This window comes from Hermetia illucens, chromosome 4, assembly GCF_905115235.1.
Source record: "Hermetia illucens chromosome 4, iHerIll2.2.curated.20191125, whole genome shotgun sequence".
Classification (NCBI taxonomy): Eukaryota; Metazoa; Arthropoda; class Insecta; order Diptera; family Stratiomyidae; genus Hermetia; species Hermetia illucens.
The window spans coordinates 95030546-95036175 of record NC_051852.1 but is presented as its reverse complement, the minus strand read 5'-3'; the positions used below and the strand labels follow the sequence as shown (position 1 = coordinate 95036175).

General features: G+C 41.3%; 1 long non-coding RNA gene across 1 annotated transcript; it reads left to right on the top strand.

Moving 5' to 3' along the window:
* The first annotated feature begins 2978 nt into the window (after nucleotides 1–2978).
* LOC119656248 lies at nucleotides 2979–3525 on the top strand. Its single transcript, XR_005250026.1, has 3 exons — nucleotides 2979–3119; nucleotides 3173–3285; nucleotides 3360–3525. It is a non-coding gene; the product is annotated as an uncharacterized LOC119656248 (long non-coding RNA).
* Nucleotides 3526–5630: the final 2105 nt, after the last annotated feature.

Here is a 5630-nt window from a genome sequence, read left to right as displayed (position 1 = left end):
TAACTCTAGTGGGGTTCACGTATCGTCTGCTGGAAAATAGCTCGGTACCCTGACTGCCTTCTGACCTCGCCTCTGGCTTCTAGTGAGACTTGGGCAGCCACGAGGTTTCTAGTTAGAAATGTAAATGTGTTTTAAGTTTGTTTTGAGAGTGGTGAAAGCTCTTGGTATTTCACAAGAGAAATCCCAAATTATTTGTATGATTCCTCGTTGCAGACCGCAAATCTGCTGCCGGTACACTCAGGCTTCTTTAACGCAATTCTAATGTTTTCCTTCGAATTTCCCTTACAATTACAGCAGCTGCAGCTTTTGGTGGAAGTTTACTTGGGCTATTTTAGTACTGGCCCTTGTTTCTCCTTGTGCACGTGCACAGGTACGCTACCAAATCTGAAATTGATGAGGCAGTTACGACGTTTAATTGCCTCCAGGGGTTGGTCACCTACCCCGATCATGATGAATATTCCCTTACCCTCCCTCTTACTTCTAGGAACTCTGTATAGTCGTGTATGATTCATGTTTTGAATGATCTGCGGGCGTAGAAGCCGCCCCGTTTCAACCTCTGCGGCCTTTCAAGTTAGATCATCGTCATGTGTGCCCTTGACGTAACATCTCCAGCATATGTTCTTTTACCGTTCCCTTCCATCCTGGTACTTTGGAGATTATAGTCCTAAGTCAGTCCGCTATGTCCTCCGCCGCTCAGTTCAGTCTAATGACTTGGAGGAAGGCGTACGCCGTGAACACAAGCTCCTTATTTCACCCCTCATATATCTCCATGACGGTAACGCCCTCAATAATTTCCTACTACTCACGAGTGAATATTTTCTCCGGAAATACTTTCAGCAGTATAGCTAGTCTAATACTCTTCACGGCATTAGCGTAGCCAACACCGAATCTTCTGGCTCCCACCTTCACCGTTGACCTTGCTCGCCCTTTCTTGGCTCCGATGCTGAAGGCTTATGTCTTTTTCTAAACTTCATATGGATCTTCATGGGTTTCAGGCCTTCCTCCAGATAGCAGAGATACCATACCTATTCCCCTGAGGCCTGTCTCCTTCCTGACAACTGATCTAAAATGTACCCTTCCTCGTCCCTGTTTTTTTAGCGTGGACCTTTGTTGGTAGCGGGCTTTGCAGTACGCCAATGTGGACCTTAACTTCACTCGTTGAGTTTCTACTTTCTCCCATGGTTCGAACACAGTCAGTTATGCTCGACAGAAAACTATTCAATGGGCACGATTCAGATTACACTCTGGGTTTGGGGAGGTGTTTTTTTGACTCCTCGGTCTAGCTCCATAGCGTTTCCTTGATAGTAAGATTACCTCGTACAGAGTGTGGCTATCACCACCTACAATCGGTCTTCGTAGACGAGAGGCTTGGAGACCAGAGAGGTTAGCTTCTAGAAACATGTGTTCCACATAAGTCTATCCTATCGTCCACTGCTTGACCTCTGCATCATACCTAACACAAAGGTGTTCCTCATTCTGGGTTATAATTCAGTCGTTACCCATTACCCCCCCCCCCCCCCTCCCTTTACCGTTAATTCGATGCCAGAGTACAATAACACTGTGTTGCAAGCAGTGTAAGGGTCTAGTCCAGAATAATACCATTCTACCTCCCCTTAACTCCAACCTGTAACGTTGCAACTCTCGCTGAAATTAGAGAAAGTGACCATTGGGGGGTGGCTACTCCGGATTCGGATGAGTTCACAGTTTAATATATTCTTTGAATACTTTGGGAGAATTCTCAACCCTCAGCTGACAGGACAGCCCGAGTGCAATTTAACCCACCTTCACCCAGAAAGTTCTTACACAGCTATATAGACTATCGTCACTTTTACCACCCTTAAACCAAACGGGTTTGGCCGTCTATAGCAGACATGCTATACATGCCTTTGTTAGTATATTTTGTTACAGATATGACAGTCGCCCAGATATTTTTTGGTTTTCATTTCATTTTTTTTATTCTATTCTACCAATAATCATCTATTCATAAGAAACGTTTATTATGCCGGTAGAAAATATGGAACATATATTCAATTAACGATTTTGCATATATTTCAATGTTCTATACATCACACAATTTCAATTGACCTGTTCCTTTGGGAATATTTTTTTAAATATTTCTAACAAAGATTTCTTTTTGAAAAGATGGGTTTGAAGAATAGAATATCAAGCAAATGTGATTTTAATATCCCGTCATAATAATTTTCCCAGTAAGTTCTTTGAAACGTGTTCTGCCAAATAATATAATATCAGAACGCACTGAAGGTTATTTACTATCAACTTCAGCTGCAAATCCACCTGATGAAACCCTTGAGTGTGATTTACGTACGAATAATGCTTAGCAAATGTATGGCAATAAATACAGCAAAGCCGGCGAAAAAGATTAATTGCTTCTCATCACGGAATTTTCATATATGTAGATACATGTGCTGGAATATATGCGTATATGGCCCGTATAAGTATTACTCGGGTGAACTCCGGTCTATGGACCCCTTGTAGGGTTAATTTCCACATCCACGGAGCCCGTCAATCCGTCAGGGAAGCAATATGTTGGTGCAGACTTTGGAATTAATGCCCCATAAAATGGTGCATTTAGCCAACATCTCAATGTTAATATTCGAATAAGTACCAACCGATTTATTCTCATATTCATTTGTAGGGGAGTGTGGGGTACGTTCATATGAATTCGACTGCCTTTGAGGGATTTATGTGTTCAGATTTTAAACACTTTAAGGTGAAAATATGTGAAGTAAAGCAACACCACATAACTTGGGAGCATAAAAGATAACTTAATTGAGCTAAAGGGCATCGAGGGTTTTCCTGTATTACAATGATTACCACTTAGTTGTGAACTGGCTTCAGGTCAATGGGTTTTTAGAACCAATTCAGAAAGCAACACCCTCTCCTAAATGCAGACATTACTTTTGGAGTCAATATCATCCCATATGCCTGCTGGTGATTTTGACTAATCCGACTGTTTCGTCTGGATTAACTTTGTGGAAATCGCACTACTTGCAAGCGTTGCCGGTATGCTTAAAGACTCCGCAGTTTAGGTCGAACGGATCGGATGGAATTAACTGAGCCCCAATAAAATTTATTTTTATCAATTAATAACTCACCAGGTAAACCCATTCCGCAATTCGGCGGGCTCATCTAAAAAGGTATATTGTTTCAGGTATTTATGGCGGAGTGTCGGCTGTGAAACTGAAGTCGGTCTGATTAGCCCTGGTCTTGGAAATGAATTGGTTTATCCAGTGTGGAAGTTAGTCAAGGGCAGAAACTGCAAGGGTTCGTATATATCTGTGCAAGCAACGCCAGGCAGTTTGGATTAATGCAGGCAATTTAGGATCTTTCATTTGCAGGAAATTTATAATGAGAACTTCAGAATGATCGGCGCTGGTTTGAAGAATATTTTCGCAAAATCTAAATTAGTCATGGACCAGATGGACATTTTTAACAATTTTGTCATTGCTGAGTTCGAGTAAAATCCCTTAGTCACATGAAGGAAAAATTTAGTTGTTTGCTACATATTAGAGACATTTTGAATGAAACTTGAAAATTTTAAAAAAAATTTTAATTTTAGGAAAAACTTAACTGGAGTTTGTTTAAAAAAAAAAATCCAGATTGTCAAACAGCTTTTTCCGGAACCGATAAAGCGTGTGCTTTGAATATTAGATAATTTAACCTTCCAGACTGAATTTTTAAGAAGTGTAATAATTTATGGGATTCATGGCTAGAGGACATCCGAGTTGGCCCAAGTGGACCAAGAGAATGATCTCTGGCTATTTTTCAAACAATTACATAAGTTTTAACAAATGGCGCCCAACGTGGGACCAAGCGCTCATCAGCTTTCATTATGATAACCCTGCAGAAGATAGCCTACTCCGGCTCTTAACTGCATTTTGACGTGTTGGATATGGAGACTTAGCTTTTCAATATTGTTCCGTGCTAGACTTAATATCATAACTGAATTTTGGATGACATGTCTTTTTCTCAGAAGTAGCGTTAATTTTCCCATCCCACTTTGTGTAGTGGAGTTTCTTTTCTTTGATAGTATACCTTGAGAACTTGCTCTTTCTTGTGCTTCGGAGGAGTATCTTTCCCTCCCTTTGTGTGAAACGGTAGTTTCTTTATTCAATTGAACACTTTAAAAACTTTAGTATTTCCTCTTCGTTGTTGGGATGAAGTTTTGATTGAATACTTTGGTAGTCATATTTTGTTATCGAATTCGAAATTAGGAAGACTACATTTTCGTGATTCCCTTTTTAATTTATCAGTTATCATGCACTTTACGGCGAGTAGCAACTCGGTTGCTGTTTCCCCATTTGACTTGCTAGCGTGTCTTAACGGGACCTCTAGTGTGAAGTTATTTGTAGAATATGTCGGCGGACCTTCACGAGCAATGTAGCCATTTTTTTGTTTTTGGGGTAGCTATAATGCCCTTCGATTATAGCACAATTACATGCAATCAAATATAGTGAAAGCTATTATTATTGATAACGAAGCCAATTCATATTTACTAACGAAATACTTGCAGTGCGGAGCAATACGGCTTCACATACACGGCAAAACATTTTACTATTTTCTAAGACTACATATTATCTTTTGGATAAAGGTCACGCACACTATTCAATTTATTGGAATATTTTTCTTCAGAACTGGCTTGTTTTGATCGGTTGCGAATTTTGTTCTATTATCGGGCTGATCTATACGGAGTCGCGAAGCTTTCAGATCCCTATCGCCTCTATCGTAATTTTTCCACGATCCGTGCAACTCCATACCGATCGTCTATATCCTCACTTCGGATGTGGTCAGGGCGTGTTAGGCCACTAGTCCAAAGCAACACCTCCGCCTCCATTACCGCGAGACGCCATTCACTGTCTTGCATAGTTGACCAACACTCAGAACCATAAAGGCGATAGCACGAACGATATTGTGGTAAATTTCAGATTTGAGACGTTCGTGGATAGATTGCTCACAAAGAACACCAGTTGCAGACCGCTACTTTATCCAGCCTGCGCTAATGCGTGAAGCAAATTTATAACGTAGTTCCTCATTGGCTGATCACATTGATCGCAGATATTTAAATCACTCAGTTCTGAGTAGCTGACTGCCGTTGACAGTGACTGCGCCTGTTTCATGGGGATCGGGCATCAAAAATTCAGTTTTATTCAGATTCAATCTGAGACCGTGTCATTTTTGGACAAGTTGCTCGAGATCTTTTTCGCGGTGGACGTTGGATGTCTCGTGTGGCAATGTCCATAGCAAGAAGAAAGGGGAGTGGTGAAAGACCACTTTTTTGATGAACACCGACAGAGCCACGAAGCGGTTTTAATGAGCCCGACATACTTCGAACTTTACTTTTCAAATCATGGTAGATCAATTTAACCCAACGCACGAGTTCTTCCAGCACCTTGTGTCGCAGAGCAAGTCGCAGCAGATGAGTTGGTGTGGTGCAAGGCCAAACATTTTCCCTAGATCCACAAATGGAACAGAAGGGGGAAAGCGATAACGGTGTTTCGTCATGAGCAACCGCGCAGCGTCTATTGCATCGCTAGTTCCATAGTTCTTGACAAACGGGACTTGATTCACGGTTATTTGAACGATTCCGCGATACGGTCGCCAAGAATGCG